The sequence below is a fragment of the Sciurus vulgaris genome (assembly GCF_902686455.1).
Source record: "Sciurus vulgaris genome assembly, contig: HiC_scaffold_624_arrow_ctg1, whole genome shotgun sequence".
NCBI lineage: Eukaryota > Metazoa > Chordata > Mammalia > Rodentia > Sciuridae > Sciurus > Sciurus vulgaris.
This window is the reverse complement of record NW_027632395.1, coordinates 335,402-362,597: the sequence shown is the minus strand read 5'-3', so window position 1 is coordinate 362,597 and position 27,196 is coordinate 335,402. Positions and strand designations below refer to the sequence as shown.

The 27,196-nt window shown below is 35.1% G+C and overlaps 1 long non-coding RNA gene and 1 pseudogene across 2 annotated transcripts in view; both read left to right on the top strand.

The window, feature by feature from the left end:
- LOC306652863 overlaps positions 1-27,196 on the top strand; it is a 325,125-nt gene that overhangs the window by 117,813 nt on the left and 180,116 nt on the right. The gene's annotated exons all lie outside the window — the stretch shown is intronic.
- LOC306652862 (cyclin-dependent kinase 17-like) overlaps positions 1-27,196 on the top strand; it is a 139,875-nt pseudogene that overhangs the window by 42,838 nt on the left and 69,841 nt on the right. The gene's annotated exons all lie outside the window — the stretch shown is intronic.

The window sequence follows — 27,196 nt, the reverse complement described above, 5'->3', positions numbered from 1 at the left end:
TATTTTTTAAATTCAGGAACTCCATCGCAGGAAACTTGGCCAGGTATTTCTTCAAATGATGAATTCAAGAACTTCAACTTTCCAAAATTTAAACCACAGCATCTAATTAAACATGTACCCAAGTATTTTTTTAAATGAAAATGGGAGAAATATGGTTCTTTTTAATTTCTTAAAGTATTTGCCACAACAAAATTTCCATAAAAATAATAATACACACAGTTCTTAAATATTTTGAAACCTAATGTAATTAAATTTCTCATTTATTTGTTCATATTAATTTTATAATTCAGTAAGGAAAAATTAGTGAAGTATGTATGAAGTATCATTGAGTTGTAAATAAAATGCGTATAGAACCTAGGTATTAGAATTCTACAATTTATCTAGGTAGCTCCTATTCCCAGAAAGGAAGCATTGATTAATGCCTTATTTGGTACCATAGAAATCATGATACATTTTTGTTTTGCTTTCTACAGAATTGTTCTCTATTTACTCACAAAACACCTAAGTGTTATAAGTAAACTTTTGATTGTGATGCTTACATTAGATGACACATATGTATTTTGTTCAACTTTACTGACATAATTTGTACTTGAAGAATATAAACTGTGGTTCCACAACAAAATGTAATGCCCTGAATGTCAGCAGTTCAGTTGAAGTTTCTTCTCACTGCTACATCCAGATCAGTCTAAATCTCCCAGTAAAATTGGTCTGAATATTTTGACTTATGGAATGCATTAAATTTGCAGTAACATAGAATAACCCCTTGACTCTATTTTCTATTAAAAAATTTTGAGTCACCGAACTATCAACTTAAGGACATTGTCTATTTTAATTAAGAATTTTTACATTACTTACAACATAACACACTTCTTGTACTTTCATTTTTTCTCAAACTAGGGACATAATAGCAAAACATTTCTGATACCAGAAATATTTTTAAATAATTGTCTGTACTGATAGTCTTATTGTTAGTATAATACCTGATATTCTCATCTAGACATTCTTAGAAAGAGTAGTCATGTATGCTGTCATTTTTTGGTCTCTCCAAAGTAGTATAATTCCTATTTTCCTATATTTTTTGTATATACTCACATATCATTGCCTATGGTACTGTTCAGTGTAGAAGGCTGAAGGCATGTGAAGCAGACTGACCATGAACTTAGCTCCAATCTTGCCAGTGCCTAGGGTCTTCTGGATATGAGCCAGAATGGCAAAGTGCTGAATACTGGAAGAGTCTGGAGAATGTCTAGGTTTGCAGGATCCCTAGGACCTATTTAGAACACTCAGGGGAGAATATTTCTCTACTTATAATGGTTCTTTTGTCAGTGAAAGGCAGTGAAAGATAGAACCTCTGATTTGTCAACCAGAGATAATACCATTAAAATAATTCCTACCTCCTTTATTCTCAGTTATGTTAATTTCATAACTACAATTAGAATTCTTTATTAACTATTGGCTTGGTGGTCTTGATTAGTGAAGTTTTATGAAGTTATGCACATTTAAATTGAGCTTAGTACCTTCTAGTACCCATTGCTATAAAAATTTTTTTGAATGGCTTGTCTCTGTTTATTTTGAAACACACTAATATATTTTGGGGACACTTTTCTGTGTTTTTACCCATATGATAGGAAAATGATGCTTTTATGCACTTACCTTTATTTCAGTACTATGAAAATTCATGTAGTCATTAAGCTCTCATTATGGAGGTCACTTGATTTTGAGACAGAATGATGACTCAAATTCAACAGCATTAATATTTTTCTTGAACGTTGAAAATTTGAATTGATGCTATTTATGATTTCTTCCTAAGGCAATGACAAGTTTAGCCACTTGAGACTAAAATAGCTTTGAGTCGATTTGAACTCAACAAGAGTATCTCTTTTAGGGAACTTAAATTTAGCAAACAAAAACATTTATAAAATAGTTTTAGCTGAAAAGTTTCTATCAGCTAAGATGAAAATTGCCACATTTTTAATTGTTATGTTAGACTGTGAAGGAATTGAGTTGTTAACAAAATTTCTACAGGTAAGTCACATCTTATTTTGTAATTATGGAATGTCATTAAGCCTCAGTTTTCTCATATGTTAGAATGATAATGATTATATAAGGGAGTATCCAAAATATTTCAGGAACATGCTTAAGTTAAACATATATATATATAGATGCATATATATATAATATACAATACATAATACAATATATGTTATATTTATTACATAATTTCTCTTAATGATCTGGATCTCACATTGTGACCAAGAACAGCAGTTGGCATTTATTAACTATGTCAAGGTCATGTCCTCCAAATTTGTGATCTCTTATATTCTCTTTTTCCTTATAGTTAACTGCCTTTCAGGTTGCAGCAGCTCCAAATACCACTCGCATCTCCTCCAAAGCATGAAGAAGTGGGAGGAAAAGGGTGGCACCAGCCACATTTATTCTCTTATATTTTGAAAGCTAGGCTTTCATAGAAATCCCTGAAAGGCTTCTTCCAAAGTCTCATTGGCCAGCACATTAATTGTAAGTGAGGCTGGAAATTGGGAGCAGGATTGTTGTAATCAGGCTAAACTTAGAAACAGTCCTGATTTACAATCCATCTGTCAATTAATGAGGAAAAGGGACAGTGGGTATTGATATGTTACTAAGAACATCTGCCATAAGGACACTGTATTGCCCCCAGCCCTTGGTGATTTGTGAAGAAAAGTAAAAGCAAAAGTTGAATATTTTAATTTTTTATCACTTCAGAAAATAGAGAAATCTAAAGTTTTACCTAAAGTTCATACTTATCTTGAAATTGTGAAACTGAGATATAATTATTACTGTATAATTTCAATAGCAATTCAAATTCAAGTGTATCTGGAATACTCCGAATCAGTACTTGAAAATAGTCCTCATATTAAGCAACCAACATTTTTTAAAAAATGCTCTAAATACTGATTTGTCCTTTTCTGACTTTTATAGCAACTTAGAGTAAAAGTTAATGAAGCAGTAATTTGCTTTTTTACAGTTTGAATCTAAGAAAAAGATTTCAGCAGAAAAGGCCATGAAGCATACATAATTTCAAAGTCTGTGCCCAAGAATACCTGCTTTACCATAAAGTAATAAAATCCAAAGATTTCCCCCTTTATGTTAATTTGTATAGTGTTGGGGAATGAGATGGATTAGAGGTTTAGAAAGAGATGGTTTCTTTTTTTTTAATCTGAAACACTGGTCATTTTCAAAAGTCAATCAAAATTTCTTAAAGGAAGGAGCCCCCACTGTAGTTTTTCAATTCAGTCATAATTTTTTATTCTGTAAATTTCTAAATATATATATTGCCACTACTCTAAGAAACTGTAAGAAACCAATAATACTTAAGTATGGGTCATCACACTTACTGCATTTAATTTGAAACATACCATCTGTGATGGCATCTATAGGCCTAATATAGCTTTGATTCATTTGTGGAAAAACCTTACCTTAATACATAAAGATGATTTTCCTTTCTGGGGGTCACTCTGACTTTACCATCCCTATGACAGGGGTCAGTGTATTATCAGAGCCATTAAAATAATACATTATTATGTGGGAGGTAACTCTTACATTTCACTTCTGACATACATTTATATAAATTAGCCCAGTGATTTACTTTAAAATGGAGCAAGGTAAATCAGGGATTAGGAGAATATTTGAAAACTTAGCTATGAAAAACTTTCATTTATTTCCAATTCTCATTTACTAGAGAATAGAGATTCTTTGAGATTTATATAGCAATCAGCAATAATCAAATTGAATAAGAAATCCTTTAGACTTTTACTCAGCCTTTACAGGATATTTTTAAATTTAAGACTACCTTCTGACAAAGGTTGAAAATGAGAAACAAATTACAGGTGCTTTATTTTTTAAAAAAAATTATATTGCATTATTAAAACCAAATTTCAGTTTAAGGTAGTAGCACCAATGTTCCATGTTCTTCACTAAAAATCTGAACGTAGTTTGAGGACCTGATACCTTTATGCCATCATGAAATAACAATAAAGGACAGAGAGAATAAGAACCTGGTAATGCATTTTATAAGTTCTCCCAACCCAGTAAGTTCTGGAACAAATACCATGTGATTTTTGTTCTTTTGGGGTTTTTTTTTTTATTTTATTTTATTTTTTTTATTTTTTCAGAGAAACACCTGCTTGCACAATACTTTAAAGCAGAGTTTGGGGAAGAGTTCTGAAAAGGGATTACTTCCTTTGGTTTCCTCCTGAAAATGGACAAAAAAAGACAAAACTTTGAGCAGGGCTATATAGACTTATAAATGCTGTATGTTTATGTTGGATCTCTATATAATTTTTAAATGCTCTTTTATAGTTGGTTCATATACGTTTTTAATAATATTGACCTTCACCTAATGACTTTTGTCTGTTTATTTTAGGTGTGTCAGTATTCAGTTTGAAAGAGATTCAGTTGCAAAAACCTTGTTTTTTCAAATTTATTTTTATTGTAAACAAATGGGATACATCTTGTTTCTCTGTTTGTACATGAACTAGAGGCATACCATTTGTGTAATCATACATTTACTAGGGTAATAGTTCTGGACTCATTCTGTTATTTCTCCCTTCCCCCACCCCTCTTTTTCCTCTATACAGACACTTCTTCCTCCATTCTTGCCCCCATCCCAACCCCCATTATATGTCATCACCCACTTATCAGCCAGCTCATTTGTCCTTTGGTTTTTGGAGATTGGCTTATCTCACTCAGCATGATATTCTCCAATTTCATCCACTTGCCTACAAATGCCATAATTTTATTATTCATTATGGCTCAGTAATATATATAAACTATGATTTTAAATAAATATATATATATATATATATATATATATATATATATATATATAGTTTCTATATCCATTCCTCCATTTAGGGGCATCTGGGTTGGTTCCACATTCTGGCTACTGTGAATAGAGCAGCTATGAGCATTGATGTGGATGTATCTCTGTAGTATGCCGATTTTAAGTCCTTTGGGTATAAGGAGTGGGATAGCTGGGTCAAATGGGGGTTCCATTCCAACTTTTCTAAGGAATCTCCACACTGCATTCCAGAGTGGATTCACTAATTTGCAGATGCACCAGCAATGTATGAGTATACCTTTTTTCCCACATCCTCACCAACACCCATTGTTGCTTGTATTCTTGATAATCACCATTCTAATTGGGATGAGATGGAATCTTAGGGTAGTTTTGATTTGCATTTCTCTTATTACTTGAGATGTTCAACATTTTTCATATACCTGTTGATTGGTTGTAGATCTTCTGTGAAGTGTCTGTTCCTTTTCTTAGCTCATTTGTGGATTGAGTTATTTGTATTCTTCATTTAGAGTTTTTTGAGTTCTTTATTTTTCTGGAAATTAGTGCTCTATGTGAAGTATGAGTAGCAAAGATTTTCTCCCACTCTGTAGGCTCTTTCTTCACATTGCTAATAGTTTCCTTTACTGAGAGAAAGCTTTTTAGTTTGCATCTGTCCCAGTTATTGATTCTTGCTTTTATTTCTTGTGCTATGGGATCCTGTTAAGGAAGTCTGATCCTAAGCCAAAACGTTGAAGATTTGGACATAATTTTTCTTCTATAAGATGCAGGGTTTCTGTTCTGATTCCAAGGTACTTGATCCATTTTGAGTTGAGTTTTGTGCAGGGTGAGAGATAGGGGTTTAGTTTCATTCGGCTGCATATGTATTTCCAGTTTTCCCAACACCATTTGTTGAAGAGGCTATCTTTTCTACATTGCATATTTTTGGCATCTTTTTCTAGTATGAGAAAAATTTATTTATTTGGGTTTGTGTCCATGTGCTCTATTCTGTACCATTGATCTACCTTTCTATTTTGGTAGCAATACTGTGCCATTTTTATTACTATTGCTTTGTAGTATAGTTGAAGTTCTGATATTGTGATATGCCCTGCTTCACTCTTCCTGCTAAGAATAGCTTTAGCTATTCAGGGTTTCTTATTCTTCCAGGTAGATTTCATGATTGCTTGCTCTATTTCTGTGAAGTACTCATTGGTATTTTAATTGGAATTGCATTGAATCTGTATAGCAATTTTGGTAGTATGGTATTCTGACAATATTAATTCTGCCTATCCAAGAACATGGGAGATATTTCCATCTTCTAAGGCTTTCTTTAATTTCTTTCTTTATTTTTCTGTAGTCCTCATTGTAGAGGTCTTTCACCTCTTTTGTTAGATTGATTCCCAAGTATTTTATTTTTTTGAAGCTATTGCGATTGGGGTAGTCTTCCTAACTTATCTTTCTGAGGATTCTTCCCTTATGTATAAAAATGCATTAGATTTATGTGTATTGATATTATATCCTGCTACTTTACTGAATTGATTTATAAGTTCTAAAAGTTTTCTGGTGGAATTTTCCAGTTCTTGTAAATATATAATCATGTCATCAGCAAATAGGGATAATTTGAGTTCTTCTTTTCCTATTGGTATCTATTTTTTCCTTGATCTATCTAATTGCTCTGGCTAGAATTTCAAGGACAATGTTAAATAGAAGTGGTGAAAGAGGGCATTCTTGCCTTGTTCCAGTTGTTAAGGAGAATGCTTTCAGTTTTTCACCATTTAGAATGATATTGGCCATGGGCTTAGCATAGATAGCTTTTACAATGTTAAGAAATGTTCCCACTATCTATATTTTTTCTAGTGTTTTGAGCATGAAGGCATGCTCTATTTTTTCAAATGCTTTTTCTGCATCTATTGAAATAACCATGTAATTCTTCAATTTAAGCCAGTTAATATAGTGAATTGCATTTATTGATTTCCAGATTTGAACCAACCTTTCATCCCTGGGATGAAACCCACTTGATCATGTGGCACTATCTTTTTTAATATATTTCTGTGTGCAATTTGCTAAAAATTTTTTGAGAATTTTTGCATCAATGTTCATTAAGTCTATTGGTCAGAAATTTTCTTTCCTGTATATGTCTCTGGTTTAGGTATCGTGGTGATATTGGCTTTATAGAAAGAGTTTGAGAGGGTTCCCTCCTCTTCTGATTCATGAAATACTTTGAGAAGTACTGTAATGAACTCTTCTTACTCTTACTTGAAATTGATCTATTTAAATTTTTTATGTCCCCCTCATTCAGTTTAGGTAATTCATAAGTCTGTAGAAACCTGTTGATGACTTCAAGATTTTGTACTTTGTTGGAGTATAGATTTGCAAAATACCTTCTAATTATGTTTTGTATTTCACTTGTATCTATTGTGATATTTTTCTTGTTTATTCTGAATTTTAGTATTTTGAGTTTTCTCTCTCCTTCTCCTTGTTAGTGTGGCTAAGGGTTTTTCAATTTTGTTTATTTTTTCAAAGAACCAACTATTTATTTTGTCAACTTTTTCTATTGTTTTTTAATTGTTTATTTTTCTATTGTTTATTCTATTTTCTATTTGTCTATTGTTTCAATTTTTTTAGTTTTAACTGTGATTTTAACTATTTCCTGTCTTCTAGTACTTTTGGTGTTGACCTGTTCTTCTTTATCTATTGCTTTGAGCTGTAGTGTTAGGTCAATTATTTGTTGCATTTTTTTCTTCTTTTATTGAATGGGCTCTATGACATAAATTTTCCTCCAAGTACTGCTTTCATAGTGTCCCAGAGATTTTGATATGGTGTATCTTTGGTCTCATTTACCTCTAAGTAATTTTTAATTTTCATCCTGGTGTCTTCTGTTATCCATTCATTATACAGTAGTGTATTGTTTATTCTCCAGGTTTTGCAGGAGTTTCTGGTTGTATTCTAGTATTTATTTCTAATTTCAATCCATTATGATCTGATAGAATACCAGGTAGTATCTCTATCTTCATGTATTTGCTAACATTACCTTTGTGGCATAAAATATGGTGTATTTTAGAGAAGGATCCGTGTGCTGCTGAGAAGAAAATGTATTCGCTCTATGTTGGATGGTATATTCTATATAAGTTCCTTAAGTCTAAGTGATTGTTTGTGAAATTGAGAACTGTGGTTTCTTTGTTCAGTTTTTGTTTGGAAGATCAATGTAGTAGTGAGAAAGGTATTTTAAAATACCTTAGTATTATTGTGTTGTGGTCTATTTGATTTCTGGAATTGAGAAGGATTTGTTTGACTTACATAGATGAGTCAAAATTTGGGGCATAGATATTCATGATTATTATGTCTTGCTGATATATGCTTCCCTTAAACAGTATGTAATGTCCTACTTTATCCCTTCTGACTAACCTTGGCTTGAAGTAAACATTATCTGATGTAAAGATGGATACTCCAGCTTTTCTACTCAGTTCATGTGCATGGCATAGTTTTTTCCACCCTTTCACCATGAGTCTGTGGATATCTTTTACTATGAGTTGAGTCTCTTGCAGGCAGCATATGGTTGGATCTTTCTCTTTAATCCAATCTGCCAGTCTATGTCTTTTGATTGATGAATTCAGGCCATTAACATTCAGGGTTATTATTGAGATATGATTTGTATTCCTGGTCATTTGATTCATTTTTGTTTTTTGACATGACTTGGTTTCCCTTTTATTTGGCTATTCCTTTAAGGTAGTTCCTCCCTTTACTGATTTACATCATTATTTTTTTTATCTCTTCCTCATGGAATATTTTGATGAGAATTTTCTGTAGTGCTGGCTTTCTTTTTGTAAATTCTTTTAGCTTTTGTTTATCATGGAAGGATTTTATTTTGTTGACAAATCTGAAAGTAAGTTTTGCTGGGTAAAAGATTCTTGGTTGGCATCCATTTTCTTTCAGAGCCTAAAAAATGTTGTTCCAGGCCCTTCTAGCTTTTAGGGTCCGGGTGGAAAAATCTGCTGATACCCATATTGGTTTCCTCTGAATGTAATTTGATTCTTTAGCCTTTGAAATTCTGTCTTTATTTTGTATGTTACGTATTTTCATTATAATGTGCCTTGGTGTGGGTCTATTCTAGTTTTGTATATTTGGAGTCCTATAAGCCTCTTGTACTTGATTTTCCATTTCATTTTTCAGATGTGGGAAATTTTCTGATATTATTTCATTGAATAGAATGTTCACTACTTTGGTTTGTTCCTCTAAGCATTCCTCAATCCCAATAATTCTTAAATTTGGCCTTTTCATGATATCTCATAATTCTTGTAGATTCTGTTCATGATATCTTATCATCTTCTCTCTTTGGTCAACCTTGTTTTCAAGATTAAATATTTTGTCTTCAATATCTGAGGTTCTGTCTTCCAGGTGTTCTATTCTTTTGGTTACAGTTTCTGTGGAGTTTTTAATTTGGTTTATTTTTTCCTTCATTTCCAGAATTTATGCCCTTTTTTCAGTATCTCTAACTATTGAAATGATCTTTTACTTCTTGTATTTGCCCTTTTAATTGTTGAGTTGTGTGATCATTGAAAGCCTGCATTTGCTCTTTCAACTCACCATTTGCTTCTCTGATCCTTTTAATTATGTACATTTTGAACTCCCTTTGTGACATTTCTTCTGCAATGCTGTCATTGGATTTTATTAATGTAGCATCTAGTTTATTTGGGACATTTTCTTCCCTCATTTTCTCATTTTGGTCAGGTATCTACCTCTCTATTACAGAAACTCTATTGACCTATAGTATCCCTGTAGATTTCCAACAACTCACCCCCTAGCCTTCAGTAGCCTGAAGCCTTGGAGGAACTTGATAATGCAGTGATACACAAGGAATCTGCCCCTCTAGATGTGGTGGCTTTCAGGTGGGGTATAATTTCCGCTGGTGGAAAAAGGCACCTCCACTTGTTGATTGATGGTCAGTCAAAAGGGGGACTAAATTGTGGGCTGGGGTATGGCTGGTCTGGGACTGTGACTGTGGTTCTACCACCCTGGTGGGAAAGCCTCACCCAGCAGGGAAGACTCATCCCGTGGGGATATCTTGCTCTGCAGCTCTCCTCCAAGAAGTTCATTTTGGTCCAGAACTACTCCCTGGCCTGGGCAGCCCTCCTGTGTGATGTTCTCAGGGTTCTGGACCTACCTCCTGGGCCAGGGAGCCTTGTCCTGTTATTCAGACTCTCGATGGGTAGCCCTCCTCTGTGACATTCCCTGGGGTCTGGAACTACCACCTCATCAGGAGTCCTGGCCCTGTGAGGAACTCTTTCTCTAAGCAGCCCTCCTATACAATGTTCCCTGGGGACTGGACCTACTGCCCAGGCCTGGGTCCCTTGCTCTGTTCCAAAGCCTGTTGCTGGGCAGTGCTCCCATACAATGCTCCCAGTTGTCTGGATTCATGGCTTCAGTGGGGGAGTCTCACTGGGCAACTCTACTCCATGAAGTTCACTGCACTCCAGGACTACTGAGCCATCCAGGAAGTCTTGCCCAGTGGGAGAGATGCACCAGGCTGCTTTGAAGTGGTCCTGAGTCTATCAATACCTCTTTTTTTTGAATCTCCAGTTCTGTCAAAGGGCCTACAGTCTCCTGTAGGTATCTCAGGAAGGGAGTCACACTTCTGATGATACTGGCCAGGCCCTCAGGAATAATTCAAAATGCCTGCACTGGTCTCCAAAGAAGCTGGGGAGCCCCAGCAAAGATGCACTGAGTCAGCACAGAGGCAAGTGCAGTTTCCCTCAGCAGTTGGGTGCAGGAAGGCAGGCTCTGTGATTGTGTCCAACCTCAATGTGAGGGTCAAGCAGGCCAGCTACCTCCAAGATGGCATCCTACCTCGGCTTGGGGTCAGGTGGGCCAGCTAGCTCTGCCCAATGACATCTGACCTTGGCGTGGGCATCAGGTGGACCCAAACTTTATTTCTTTACATGTGCCACGTGGAATAGAACTTGCTGGGCCACATCCGAGGCAGGGCGGGATGCCTAGCTGAGGTTTCCATCCAGGGGCCAGCTCTTTTTCCTCTTGAACTGAGCCTGGGATGAGCAGAGTTGAAGGAAGTGGGGGGCTGTGGGAGTTTGTTCAGGACCTGGGGTTTTGAAATTCTTCTTACTCAGAGACAGGTGTGTGTGTCATAAGCCATTTCACATGTTGATCATGGATTTTTGTGTGGAACCAAGCTTTTGGTTTATAAGTTGATGAGTAAAATTATTGATGTAAAAGCCAATGTACAGGGCTGGGTTTGTAGCTCAATAGTAGAGTACTTGCCTCGCATGTGTGAGGCACTGGGTTCAATTCTCAGCACAAATATCAATACATAAAATAAAGATCCAGGAACAACTAAAAATATATCTGAAAACCCAATGTACAGTGCATTCCACAACTGTGTGTGTTCAACATTGCACATAGTATAGTCACTTTTATATAAGATATGTGCAGCTCAGTAAACCTTGAGAGAGAAATCTGACTCAGTCACATCAGGGATCCTGAAGGCTGCAGATGGCACAAGATCTTTTACAAGTGAACTGGCTTTATCACTGCACATGCCATCCCTGGTACCTGAGGCAGAAGACACATATTGTGCTTCCCCAGGCATTAGTGTCATCACTTGAAGCATAAGAGTTGCAGACTGACCCCATTACCAAAAGGGTCATTTAACATAGTGCTGATCAGTTTTACTGTGGAATATGAGCTTTGGTGGTGGGAATATTATCTTCCTGGAGTCACTAAATACTGTGTGCAGGATAAAACTGAATGTCAAACTGCCTTCATAAAATGAATTTGTATTTTAGGACATGGGAAGAAAAGAAGACAACATACTGTCTGATAACATGGTCAAGCCCAGTCCCCAGCCTTTCTTACTAGTCAAGGACTCAGATATGGAGGCAATTTTTTCTTTTGGTGGACTTGGGATCTCCATTTGTCTACACTGTCCTCTTCATAGTGGACTGTTCTTATTCTACACATACAGTAGATTGTGTTTCTATTTGTCATGGTGTGATGCTTTTTTGTACAGTCATTTTTAAGGTCTTATCTGCCATTAGAGACAGTAGGTTACAGTTATCAATGTAACTGTAGCTGCAATTTTTTGTGCAGGACTGAGAAACACAGTGCATTACTTATTGTGGAATCATTGTTGCTAAATAACTATTACCTGTTTACACAAAAGTTGAATGCCTGAAGAAGTTGCAGTGGCTTTATTTTGTGTGAAAGCATCCATTTCTCCTCACAGGTTGTCTTTCTACTGCATATTTTGTTTGTTTTTAAAATTAAACTGCAGTGTTTCCTGGAATGTATATTTAGTTTGCTTAACAGTAAAATAAGTGAGCCATGTTGAACACTCTTACGAACATAATTTCTTACAGAACATTGGCAAGTAGGGTAGCTGAGATTGATAAGTACATTATGTTTAGGAGACATGTGACAAGTTGATTCAATAAAGTGAATATCTGCCATTTTTGGATTTTCACTTTAAACACCAATAAATTAATTTATTTTTTATTTTCACCTGTTTCTCATTTTAGAAATGTCCACTGCATGTTACTTGATATTGATATATGAATACACTTACCTACTTTAGGTTGTGCTTCAGTTTTGTTCAAACTTAACCATATGAGTCCATTTAAAGTTGAAACGTCCTGCTTGTCTTAAATACATTTTTATAAACAAGGATAATACTTCATTGAGGAACAGTTTGCTTCATTTGGGGGCTGTTTCAGTAACATTCACTGAAATATTCAATAACATTCAGCTAAAAATTGTCATGTATTTTGAAATAAGCCATGACAAACTAAAATTAGAGAAATGAGAATTTAAGAGGATTTTTGTGTTAAAAGTATCATGAGGAGTTATCTATTTATCAGAGATGCTAAATATTACAGTTTTAATTATGCATCTCCTTGAACATCATAAACAAACTTTGGTGTTGGCAAAAGTGTTTTTAAACCTTTGTGTTTACTTGTAAGGAACATTGTTTAGTGCGTCTTAAAGACTAAGTCTTTATTGCTATATTTTGAAATGGTCATGTAAATTTTTGCCTTACATATCATGAAAATAGTCATAGCTTAATTGTTTCCTGACATTCACTGTAAAACTTTCAGGGGTCCTACCATTTCTTTTCAGGAAATCTTGTAGTTTATTGTCATTAACAATATTAGGTGAATTTCAAATATTTTATTTTAACTTTATTTGTGAATAGTGATTGTGGAATATTTGGTGTTATTATTTTAATATTTTATGATACTGAAATTTTCATTTCAAAAATTATGAAAGAAACAGATTCATGTGTAATGGTGAAAGACCACTGTTTTTCATTTTTGTAAGTTGGTTTTATATTAAACTCTATAGCCTAATAAACTGCTGTTATTTCTAACTGACAGGTATTAATATTGTACTTTGCAATATTATTGGGAAATTGCTCCATTTTGTTTTTAAATTTGTAATAATGGAATCTCCATGTTGTATAAAAAGTTATTTTTTGGGTCATACTTCTTTTTTGGGAAATATGACTATGCAAAGTGGGATAATCTTCTTTTTTGATTCCTTTGTAAGACCATGAAGTCACTGTGTCAAAATTCAGAACTGCTTTTTATTAGTGCTGAACAATTATTTAGTATTCTCTACTGTCATTTCATATAGCAGGACTCTTAAGTTTGCCATTCCATGAAGTATATAATTGGCTTGTTGCAATTTTGGTCTATTGTTATCTGTAAGTTTGATTCTTATATACTAACAGTGAAGAAATACATCGAGTTGTTACATAAAATTCTTGTTCCTAGGATGCTCTGGGGATGTTTCTTCATTTCATTGAAAGATTTGGCAATGAAACAAGTGTTTGTTGGGGTTGTTTTTATTTGTTTATTGATACTTGAACATCATTCACGTCCTGAAAACTACAGTGAAGATAATTTAAACTCAAAAATATTTGAGCCTGGAATACTTACAAATCCTCTTAAACTGACGAAGTTCTTAAAGGTAAGAGAAGATGTCTCCTTTGTTTTCTTCCCAAGCAGTGTTGGTAACACACACAGAATGTCACTATGGGTGTCACTATGGGTGAAGAGAGTGGTTGCTTTCTGAGGCTTTATCAAATTAGGTTTGAAATACTACTTATTATGTTATAATTATCTATTAGAATTGGAACAAATCATATGGATATTTTTCTTTACTTGTCTATGATGTTTAAGTGGCAACATTTTAACAGTTAGCCAGTGTACAGTTCAGTGGCATTAGTGAAATTCACAAAGTTGTACATATTTGCCACTATTTTCATAGTCTTTCATCATCCCAAACAGAAATTGAAGTCATTTTTTAAAATACCTTTTCCCTGCTCTCTGCAGTCCTGGTAACTTTAACCTACTCTCTATTTCTATGACTTTGCTTATTCTGTATATTTTATGTAAGAGGAGTCATAATGTATCTTTCTGTCATATCTGGCTTACTTCATTTGGCATATTTTCATGACTCCTTCATGTTTAGCATAAATGCAAACTTCATTTCTTTTGTGACTGAATAATTCTCTATTATGAATATATGCATTTTCTTTATCCATTCATCTATAGATTGACACTGGGTCATTTCTACCTATTAACTGTTGTGCATAATACTTACATGAAATGTTGATATACAAATATCTATATGTCTCTGTTTTAAATTCTTTGGGATATAACATATACACCCAGAAGTGGAATACAATTCTGTTTAGCATATGTGTAGTCAGCAAATGCTTTCTGTAGAACTTTTACTATTTTACATTCCCAGTAGTAATGCACAAGAATTCCAGTTTCTCTTCATTTTCACTAATACTTATTATTGTCCCTTAATTATAAATTTCATCCTAATAGGGGTGAAGTTGTATCACATTGTAAATTTAGTATACATTTACCTAATATTTACTGATTTGGGGAATCTTTTCATGTGTATTTTGGCCATTTGTATATCTGCTTTAAAGGACTATCTTTAAGTAATTTTCTTAATTTAAAAGTAGGGTTGTCTTTTGGTTGTTGAGTTGTTAGAATTTTTTTATGGATGCTGTGTATTATACCATTATATGGTATGTTGTTTTTTAATGATTTCCTCTTATTCTGCGGGTTTTCTTTCACTTTCTTGAAGGTACCCTTGTGATGCACAAATATTATTAATTTTGAAGAAGTCCAATTTATCTTTTTTTAATTTTTTTGCCTGTGGCTTTGGTGTCATATATAAGAAATTATTGCCAGTTTCTCCAGATCATAAATATTTACCCCTATATTTTCTTTTAAGGTGTTTATAATTTTAGCTCTTACATTTAAGGCCATCATCCATTCTGAGTTGATTTTTGTTTGTGGTGTAAAATTAGGGTCTAACTTCATTTATTTTTGTGTTACTAAGATTTGAACCCAGAGGTTTTTTACCACTGATCCTCATCTCAGGCCCAGCCCTCTTTTACATTTTATTTAGAGACAGACTCTCACTGAGTTGCTTAGAGTTTTGCTAAGCTGCTGATCCTGGCTTTAAACTTGGAATCCTCCTGTTCCAGCTTCTCAATCTGCAGGAATTACAGGCATGCACTACTGTACCCAACCCAAATTCATTTTTTTGCATATGAATATCCATTTTTCCATAACCATTTGTTCCAACCATTTGTTGAAAACAATGTCCTTTCCCATTGAATGATATTAATACCCATGTCAAAAATAGTTGACCACGAATGTAAGTCAACTATTTGTCAAAAGTTTTTAACCAGTTGTAAGGGTTTCTGTATGGGCTCTCAGTTCTATTCCATTAGTCTTGTGTGTCTGTACATCTGTCCATACATACAGTACCAGTGTGTTGATTACAACAGCTTTATAGAAGCTTTGAAATCAGGAAGTATGGGTTCTTCAAATTTGCTCTTTTTCAAGGTTGTTATAGTTATTCTGTGTCCCTTGATATTTCCTTTGAATATTAGAGTAAAATTTTCTATTCCTCAAAATGTAAAAATGATGGAAAATACCATTGGGACTTTGATAAGGATTGCACTGAATTTGAATCTGTAGATCACTTTAGGTAGTATAATTATCTTAACAATATTAAGTTTTCCAGGCTGTGAATATAATCTGTCTTTCCATTATTTAGTGTGATTTCTTTGAGCAACATTTTACATTTTTCAGGGAACAGGTCTTCTACCTCATTGATTGAATTTATTCCAAAGTATTTTACTGATTTTGATGTTATTGTAGGTGGAATTGTTTTCTTAATTTGATTTTGGAATTTTTCATTGTCTGCATATGGAAATGCAAATGGTTTTGTGTTTTGATTTTATATTGTCCCATGCTTCTGTATTTATTAGGTTTAAAAGACTTTTTGTGAATTCTTTAGGATTTGCTACATTGCAAATTATGTCATCTACAAGGAGAGATAGTTAACTTCTTACTTTCTAGTATGGATTACTTTTCTTTTTCTTGCCTAATTGTTCTGTCTAGAACTTATAAACAAAGATATTCTTGACTTGTTTCTGATCTTAGGGAAAAACTTTCACTTTTTATCATTGATTATGCCATTAGCTGTGGCTTTCTTTTTTAACATGCTGATTAAATTTCCTTCTGTTCCTAGTGTACTGGATATTTTTATTGTGAAAGAGTATTGGGCTTTTTCAAATGCCTTTATTCATCAGTAGCAATGGTCATGTTTTCTTAACTGTTGATGTGTATTATCTTGGATTGATTTTCATGTTAAACTACTCTCACATTCCTGGAGAAAATCTCATTTGGTTGTGATATATATAGGTTGAATATCCCTTGCCAAAATGCTCAAAATGGCAGTTTTTCTGATTTCAGTGCATTTGAATTTTACAATATTTGTGTATGCTTTACTAGTTGGCCAACCCTTCTCCAAATATACATATGAAATGTTTTGAACTCCAAAATATTTGTAGCATCATTTCCTCAAAAATTTTCAGATTTCAAATAATTTCAGATTTTTTGACTGGAGATTTAATGTGATTGGACGTGACTTCTTTGGACATACTTAAAAATTCAATCTGCTATGATTTTGTTGAGGATTTTGGCCTTTCTTCATAAGGGTTATGAACTGTGGTTTTCTATCCTTGTAGAGTGTGTCTAGGTTTGGTGTCTGGGTATTGGCATTGTAGAATGAATTAGGAAATATTTTGTCCAATTCTTTTCAAATATTTTGAGGGTTGATGTTCATTCTTCTTTAAATGTTTGTTAGAATACCAGTAGAGTGATCTGGTCCTAGGCATTTCTGTGTTGGGGCACTCTGTTAATGGTATAATCCCCTTTATTGTAATAGTTCTTTACAGATTTTTATTACTACTCAAATCAGTTTTGGCATCTGTTTTTCTAGAAATTTATCCATTTTGTCTTTGTTAAGCAGTTTGTTGGCATACAGTTGCTCATGCTATTCTCCTCTAATTCTTTTGTTTCTCTACATTCAGTAGTAATATTTCTCTTTCATTACTTATTTTAGTATTATTCGAATCTCTTCTTGCCATCAATCCATCAAAGTGTATTCTTGAGATTATTTCACATGTACTTCAGAATATTTTGTGTTTACTTCTCATTCTGTAAAGAATGTTATTCATCTAATCAATAGAATCAACTTTTGGTTTTCCTGTGTCTCTCTTTTTTATCAGTAATCTTTATTATTTTCTATCTTCTCCTAGGTGTGTTTCTTTATTTATGTATTTATTTATTTATTTCCTGAAATGTAGAGTTACATATTTGATTTGACATCATTCTTTTTCAATGTAAGCATTTGAAGCCATAATTCTCTCTCCCACCACTGTTTTCAGACTATTCCATATGTGTAAATATATTGTTTTTTTTTTCTCTTGATTCAAAGAATTTTCTAATGCCTGCTATGATTTCTTCTGCAACTCCTGGTTAAGAGCATGTTGTAGCTGGGCAAGGTGGTGCTTGCCTGTAATTCCAATGGCTTGGAAGGCTGAGACAGAGGACCAAGAGTTCAAAGCAGCCTCATCAAAAGCAAGGCACAGGCAACTCAGTGAGACCCTGTTTAAGTAAAATACAAATTAGGACTGGGGATGATGTTCAGTGTTCCAGTGTCCCTGAGTTGTGTATATTTGTGAGTTTTCCTTTTCCTCCTTTTTTGATTTCTAGTTTTGTTCCATTGGATAGGAAAGACATTTGCATGATCTCAGTTCTTCAAAAATTATTGATATTTATTTTGTGACCCAACATAATATATTCTACAGAATGTTTTGTGTGTACTTGAGAATATTTTGTATTTACTTCTCATTATGTGAAGAATGTTGTTGGGTAGAGATTTGTACATGTTTCTTGTGTCTGACTGATTAATAGTGTTCAGTTCATATAAGTATTTATTGATCTTCTGCAAGGCTATCCTACCCTTTATCATAAGTGGACTATTGAAATTTGTAAATGTTACATAACTGTTTATCCTTTCAGTCTGTCAGTGTTTACTTTAATTTGGACTTCTTATATTGGGTGCATATATGATCATAGTGGTTCTCTATCTTCTTAGTACAGTGAATATATATCTATATATAATGTCCTTCATCTCTGTAATTTTTCTTAGTCTATTTTTTTCCACACAAAAGTAAGGTCACCCTGTTCCACTTTTGGTTACTGTTTGGTTGAAATGTGTTTTTCTATTCTTTTACATTCAACCTCTTTGTGCGTGTGTGTGTGTTTGTGTGTGTGTGTGTGTGTGTGTGTGTATGTATGTGTATGTATCTAAACTGAGTCTATTTTGGATAGTATATTGATGCAATATTTTAAAATCATCCTTCAAATCTCTGTATTTTAACTTTAGACTTGTAAACAATTAAAATTAAAATAATTACTGATAAGGAAGGACTTAGTTCTGCCAATTAGCAATTTGTTTTGTCTCACATGGCTTTTGTGCTTTGAGTCCTCTGATATTTCCTTGTTTTTCAGTTAGTTATTTTGTAGTGTGCCATTTTGATTCTCTGCTTTTTTTGTGTGTTTTTTAGTTATTTTCATTTTGTGTAGTTTTAATACATTTATCTTTCAATTTATTATTTCTAATGTTGTTGGTTCTGTTTTTTAACATCTAACATAGATTCTTTAATTGATTATATTTTTCACTAACAAGGTCATACATATAAAAATAGTAAGAGGCAATAGAAACTCATGTGTGGGATACTGAGAAAACTGTGTGTGCATGTGTTTGTTGGTAATGCATATTATGAAATATATATATAGCAAACTTGAAATCTCCAAAATTTCTAGTGCATTACTATAGACTTAAGGACCATTAGAGTATATTCCCCTATTTCCTGTTCAATTCACAACAGGAACTTTTTTTCTGACATTAAGTTTAGATTCTGGGTTTAGTTCGACAGGAGATTCATTCCCTCAGTTATCATGATTCTTAGCTGAAGTCAAAAGTTTCCATCACTGGTCTAGAAAATACATTCAACTCACCAATTTTCTATTAGAATAAGACAGGAAGACTGTCACTAAGTTAGTAAATATAAAGCTGCTTGAATTTTTTATCTTTTTAATATTTATTTATTTTTTAAAGACAGGGTCTCACTGAGTTGCTTTGTGCCTTGCTTTCCTGAGGCTGGGATTAAACTCATTGTCCTCCTGCCTCAACCACCCCAGATGCTGGGATTATAGGCATACACCACCATGCCTGGGTAAATTTTTGATCTTTAGTGTTGAAGAAGACTTTTCATTGGCAGCTTCTAAAAGAAATGAGAAAATTAACATACTGGAAGAAGATTTAAATCATGTTACTACTTCAGATACTATATATAGGGACTAGGTTACAGATACACATTTGTGAGAGGGAGACAGAGAGATAAATAGGAGGGACTGGGATAGGAATATTAATAGCTGCTTCCACCTCAGCCCTGCTGCAGGTGAGATCCCTGGATAGCTCATAAAGATGAGCATGAAGATGTGCCTGGTAACTGGATGATAATATAGTACTTTTTAGGAACTGAGGAAAGCTTTGCATCTGCCAATGGTCTTGCATATTTAGAAAAGGATGGCTACATTGTTATCAGGTTGGAACATAGAATTCTAGTGACTACAGACTTGGGATTCTTTGAGTCTTTTTTGGAACAGTGCTGATTAAAAGAGCCACAAAAGCTGCAGTCATTTTCCCCAGGTATACTGACACTAACTCCATTTGTACCACGAACCGCTGCTGTTTGCTGATGGGCTGCTTCAAGTGGCACTGGTTACTGAGGAAAACAGTGGCTTCTTTGCCTGACTTGCTCCAAGCAGTTCAGCATGACTTCTTGCTCATTTCGCTTACCTAAAACTGCCGCTTCTCACTCTTATGGCCCGACCAGCAGGACAGAAGACACGTACTTCAAAGTTTCATCAAGCAGCTTCCCCTTTATTCAAATAACACCCTCAATATATAAGCAGTCTCATACATAAGCAGTTGTAACCAGATATGTCCATACAATCCTGTTAAAGGTCAAGCAATCACTCACTCGAGCATACATGTAAAGTTTATCTGTCCACGTGCTAGGCAGCTGAACTGATTATAATACAGCCAATTGTAAACATGTTCTGCCTTTCTCCATGCATAATCAGAACGCCATTTGCTCTCTGCCAGTCACCATCTTTGGATGCACGTGGCATAACCCTGGTCCCCGGGTCCCGCCTGCCACAACTCCTCTTTTCTGTTTATAAAAGGGACCGTGCCTGTCTTAGGTTGTCCACGGCAGAGCAACATACTTACCCATAATTGGACAATGAGGCTCTAGCCCTCATTTCCTGTCTTAGGTTGGTATGAGCTCCCCATGAATCTTACCCGTCATTGGCTACTGGTCCAGCATAATAAACGACACTTGGGGGGATGGGCCAGCATCAACTGCGATGAGAGCTTGGTGAATAATGGCTGTTTTTCTGCACTGATGTATATGCATTTTGTATATGCACAGGACAGATAGAACACACAAGAGACCTCCCCTAGACAAAAACTTAAACCATTCTTTTCCCCATAGAACAGCAGACTGCAGAAATGTGGCCAAATGTTGTAAAAATAGGAGGATAAAGAATACAGGAGTTGGCAAGGGGTACAGGATAGGGGCACATCTACTATCCCCCATAGTTCAGGCAAGTCTCCTCCATTAATATGGTGAGAATTCACCAGCACCATCAGCGGGAGAAACTTCCTCATCTTCTTCCTGTTTTTGGGTCTCTGTTGAGGCCTTGACCAATCTCTCTGGCACCCAAATTGGCGAATGTGCATCATGTGGGATCTTGGGTCCAGATTAATACTGGATCTGGGCCTTTCCATTGTCCTGATAGAATGTCCTTCCAGAACACTTGAGGTAGATGCTTTCTATTAGGCTCTGAATGATGGTCAGCAGCCGATCGGCCCTCAGAATCAAGATTTTAAAAATTTAAAATGAACAAGACAACAGACAATTTGTCTTTTGGGGATCTGTGTGATGCCCCTATTCCCTCTTTTTGTTTATAAAGCATGTTTTTAAATGGGCATGCTTAACAATACTTTGTCCAGTAGGATTATAGGGAATTCCTGTGACATTTTGAATATCAAAGATGGAACAAAATTGTTTAAAGGCCTGGTACATATATCCAGAACCATTATCTGTTTTAATTTGTTTGGAAACTCCTAGGATGGAGGAAGAGTGTAAAGAGTGTGTTATTACATCTTTGGTTTTTTCTCCATTAAGAGCAGAGGCCATAATAAATCCTGAAAAGGTATCAATAGACACATGAATGAATTGTAGTTTTCCAAATTCTGAATAATGAGTTACATCCATTTGCCTAATATGATTGGGCTGAAGCCTTTTTGGATTTATTCCTAATGAGGGTTAGGAATAAATGTAACACACTTAGCACAAGACTTGACTATATCTCAAGCTGTTGCCTTAGTAATTTTATAGTGTGTGCATAGAGTGGAAGCATTTACGTGGAATTTGGAATGAAAAATTTTTGCATTTTCAAGCATATTAAAGATGTGTGGGTCTCTGGTGGCCATGTCTGTTAAATCATTGTGTAAACTTAAAGGACCTGGAAGGCCATCATGAGCCCGAACATGCCCAATAAAAAAAGGATTTTTTCTGTCCCAAATAAGTTTTTGTAAACTTTGCAAATATTTAGTAATAGTGGAGGTGAGGGAAATCAGACCAGTTAATTCTAAATTTTGAACAGCATTAACCACATATTTGCTATCAGAGAATGGGTTAAAAAGCTCATGGTGGGTTTTGAATACTTCTATAGCTACTAATAGTTCCATTTGTTGTGCACATAGAGTATTAAACAACAAGGTTTTGGAACATTATCTATAGTAATAGCACCCGTACCTTTTTTTGATCTTTCAGTAAATAAAAGGGTAGCTACTGTAATTGGTTCTTTCGGGTGACTTTAGGAAGAATTATAGGATGTTGACTCCAAAATTGGAGAAGAAGATCAGATGGCAAATGATTGTCAAACACAGCAGAAGTACTAGTAAAGACCACAGCCCATGAATTTGAATTATTAATAAGATATTGTATCTGATCAGTAGTATAAGAAGTAGTGATAGTTGAGGGATGTGATCCAAAGGTGGAAATGGATACATTTAACGCCTTAAGAATCAATTCTGCCACAGATTCAGTAAACAAGGCTAATACCTTGTTAGGGGCATAATTCATGTGAACCCACAGAATAGGACCCTTTCGCCAAAACACTCCTGTGGGTAACTTATTTGTGGCCAAGACAATGAATGATAAAGGCTTAGTTAGGTCAATACGATCAAGATGCACCTTTTCCATAGCTGTTTCAACAAGCTTGAGAGCTGTTTGAGCCTTAGGGGTAAGAACTCGCTTAGAAAGAGGGTCAGAATCACCTTTAAGAATATCAAACAGGGGGCCCAAACTTGAGGTGGAATGAAGGTAATCCAATTAATATCACCCAAAAGTTTTTGAAAATCATTTAAAGTTCTAATCTCATCCACCTGAATGGTAATTTTTGCAGGTTTTACTATAGTTTGATTTATGATAGATCCCAGGAATTTTTTGGTGTCTGTCATTTGTACTTTATTAAAGACAACATGTAAGCCCAATCTTTCAAGTGACTTTAGTAAGGAATAATAACATTGCTCTAAGACAGGTTTTTCCTTATGAGCTAGCAGAATATCATCCATATAAGGATAGATTAAAAGTTGAGTGTTAATTTGTTGATACACACCGGTGTGGAAATTTATCTGATTACCTTGCCCTTCATATGGTCCTTGGCCTGTCAGCGTGTTTAGATTCCATTGAGGACTGCCCACAACTGCATTACATCAGGCAGTATCAGAACATAACTCCTGGTTAGCCACCTTTCATTTTAATATGGCTGCGCTTTTGTAAGTCTGATCTGCCTGCTGAAGTGGCCAGGCTTTGAGCCATTCTGTAGTTTTGATAATACTTTTGTCATCCCCAGTATCTAAGCCCTCAAAACTTTTGTCTTCTATCACTAACTTTGTCATAGGCCTATCTTTTAAACCCCATGTTAACATGACCACATTTTGGCCAGTAGAACCTAACACTTTATTTTCCCTAATAATATTTTTTGATGGATATTAATCATCGCAACTGGGTAAGACCAACAATTGTGCTGTGCGATCACCTTGAGCTATTATTGCTAAACCTCTTAGTGAAGAAGCAAGGATTTTTATTTCTCCTGTAAAATCAGGGTCTATAACTCCAGGGACAATATTTAATCCTTTTAAAGCAGAAGAACTCTTCCCCAGAACTAGTCCCACTGTTCCTTTAGGTAGTGGGCCAACAATCGTAGTTGGTATTGGCTGTATTCACATCTCTGGAGTTAATACTGCTCTGGAGAAGGCACAGAGATCTGAACATCTACTTTGTCTTTCAGAAGCTCGACTTGATTGTTCTTTTTTTACAGTTTTTAATATCTTTTCCCCTTCTCTTAACTGTTTTTGAAATTTTGGTTTTTTGTAAGTCAGACAGAAATGAACTAATGTCACAACAACAACAGCAACAACAACAAACAGAACCAAACAAGGAAAGGTAACACAATTAACTTACACATATTTGTTATGGGACGTCCTTTTCTGTCTCTTGGGACAGCCTTTCAATATATTCTCTCTCTAGGAGAATCTTCAGTTAATATTCCCTCTCTAGGGGAACCTTATTTTAAAATCTTAAGGCCACCATTTCCTCAAATACGGAAACCTTCTCATTAATTATGCTAGGTAAACTGTCTTTCTATATACCGGAAATGCTCAACCATTTCCCAGTTCGATCCTTGTTTGATCCCAGTCTGGGCCACCAATTACTGAGAACCGCTGCTGTTTGCCCACGGGCCGCTTCAAGCGGATCCGGTTACTGAGGAAAACAGCGACTTCTTTGCCTGACTTGTTCCAAGCGGTTCAGCTCGGCTTCTTGCTCTCTTCGCTTACCTAAAACTGCCGCTTCTCACTCTTACAGTCCAAACAGCGGGACAGAAGACACATACTTCAAAGGTTCATCAAGCAGCTTCCCCTTTTTTCAGATAACACCCTCAATATATAAGCAGTCTCATACATAATTGTAACCAGATATGTCCATCCAATCCTGTTAAAGGTCAAGCAATCACTTGCTCAAGCATACATGTAAAGGTTATCTGTCCACATGCTAGACAGCTGAACTGATTAAACTACAGCCAATTGTAAACATGTTCTGCCTTTCTCCATGTATAATCAGAATGCCATTTGCTCTCTGCCAGTCACCATTTTTGGATGCACATGGTGTAACCCTGGGCCCCAGATTCCACCCGCCACAATTTGTATAGTTTCATAATGTATTCTTTCCTATGTGTGTATGCAGCTGAGGTTGTCAAATAATGAATGGATGATATATCAATTGTGGACTTCATAGTCCTCTGGATGGTTTTTGTGCATGGTTTTTGTAGAAACACTGAAAATCAGCAAAAGATCACTTTGGGCCCATTCTAATCATCTTACTTTTCTAAAACTCCTAGCCAATCATTCCTTCATTACTTTTCCATTATCTGGAAGCTCCATATTGCCTTTGAATTTATAATCTGTTGACACCATCTCTACATTACTGTCTCATTTGGTGATAATTAAAGGCTGTGCTCTCAGTGAAGGGAAATCAAACCATGCTTATTTTTGTGTTCTTAGTATGTTTATTCTCTCACCTATTCTTTAACCTTTCTCTTTTTCAGATTGTTCTTTTCTTCTGTTCTTCTCTTTACTACTCTCTTTCCTCATGTCTCCATTTAATTATTTCTTCCAGGACTTCCCTGACCCATGGCATACGCTGTCATAGACTGGGTTACATGCCCTACCATTTTACTACCTTCATCCCATTATCATTCTCATATTTAACCCTGTAGTAACACTATTCACATTTTATTTGCTTCACTTAAATTGTAAGCCTCATGAAGAAAATTATTATGTCTCACTCATCTTTCCCTAGTACCTGATACATGTTAGGAAAATGGTAGCATGTGCTGATTAAGTGAAGACATATCTACATGAAGAAATCTGGGTCCTAAGTAAAATTTTTCAGTTGCATTAAATTATCTTGTCTCCTCTATCTCATGGAATCAAAGACATTTGTAGCAGTCAAAAATTGGTTAGAATTAGAAGATAAACTTTTTCCTAACAGGTCACAATGTGCAACTTTAGAAACTTAAGAACTAACCCAAGAATATTATCAAGATATTCTAAGCACACACCACTGGGCGTGAAGGAATGAGAAAAAAGTCAATATGAGAGAAGTCTAGATAGGGCCAGCTATAAAAGGATCGATATTCTGCTCTCTCAGAAAAATGACAATATAGCAAATGTGTTTAAGGTTTATATAGTCAGGTAGTGTTCTGTGCAAAGATGCAGGTTGCAAGTTTAGATTCTTTTGACGTACATATAGGTTAAGATCACAGCATTTATATTCAATGCAGGTTTTGAAATCTAGCCAACTCAGTGTCCTTGAACCAGTTAGGCAACCTCTGTGGCCTCCATTCCTTTATCTACAGAATGATATATATGATAGTAGTTTCCTCCTAAGGTTGTTCAGAGGACAGAAAAAGTAAGCTCTGACAAAATTTTGGAACAACACTTATACAGGATAAGTAGCTTATAAATAGTTGCTGTCAATTACTGAAATTATGTCATCTAGTGAAATAAAAAACAGCTTTAGGTACCTGACTTATCTGGGAGAGAGTAGTGAATATGGGGTTCTCCAGTGTCAACCCTGTGGGCAGGGCCCTATGATTCCAGGTAATGTTAAGAAATGGAGTGTGCATGTGGGGGAGAGATGCCTGTGACTATTTAAACATAAAAGGGCATTTTGTAAATCTGTTTGAGTTAAAGTATTTTATGTATAAACTGGACAAAACAAATCTGTTTCCTTCTTGAGAAAAGTTATCTGTAACAGTTTATTTTCAAATGTTTGTTTATTCACAAGCTGAATGATTTCCTACTCTACATTCAAGAGTACATTATAAAATGTGTGACTAGCAGTTGTCTGTGACCTTTTCTGGCACAGTAGAGGTACTGAACCTGTCAGTCTGTGTCTCCATTTTTCTATTATTTTCTCCTGCCTCTCCTCTCCTACATGCACACCAGTCTTCCTGTATCAGACACAGTTGGAGACATTTTTTAATTCACCCATGGAAGCCAGAGCTGGGTCAGCATGGAAGTGAGATTGGGCAGACTAGTAACCCCTGTCACCAAACCTGGTAGTTCACATTCTCCTTTATCAAAAAAGTACCCTAAAGGAAGAACAATGGTTCAGGGAGTTTACGTCATCATTTCTCCCTTCTCAGTACATAGTAGTTGATAGAATTTAAGATTCAAATGATCAAGGGACCATTTTTTAGACCAATTCCACTCTCTCAAGCTCAACCTCAATAATTATATGTACTTCTTCATATATCTGTATTTAAAGTGTTTTTTTTTTTTATGTGCCATATTTAATGGTAGGTAACAAGATACATTTCCAAACTTGTTTCCATATGGAAAAAGTAAAGTTTGGGTTATTTGAAGTAAATGGATGAAAATGAACACACTACCTCTAAACACCTCTCATCCCAAAGTATTTATTCCACAAAAATAATATCACAGTATAAATGATACATATATGAAAGTGAATAAAGATTTGCAATCAAAGAAAAGACATGTACAGAGACCAATGTTCAGGATGTATACTTCTAAAAAATTCCAGCTATAGTACATTAACACTGATCAAGCAAACATTAAAAGAAGGTGGGGGGTTTGCTGCCCTTTGGAGTCTATTTTGACTAAATTACTTGTTTTAAGAACACATACAGCATGTGGCAGTGCTCTGAGAGTTATTCTCCATTTCTACAGCTGTCCCTGCATAAAGCATTTTGATCTACAAAAATTTTATTATCCCAATTCTAGTAAGTGAATCTAGACTGTAGATAAAGTATTTTGAGG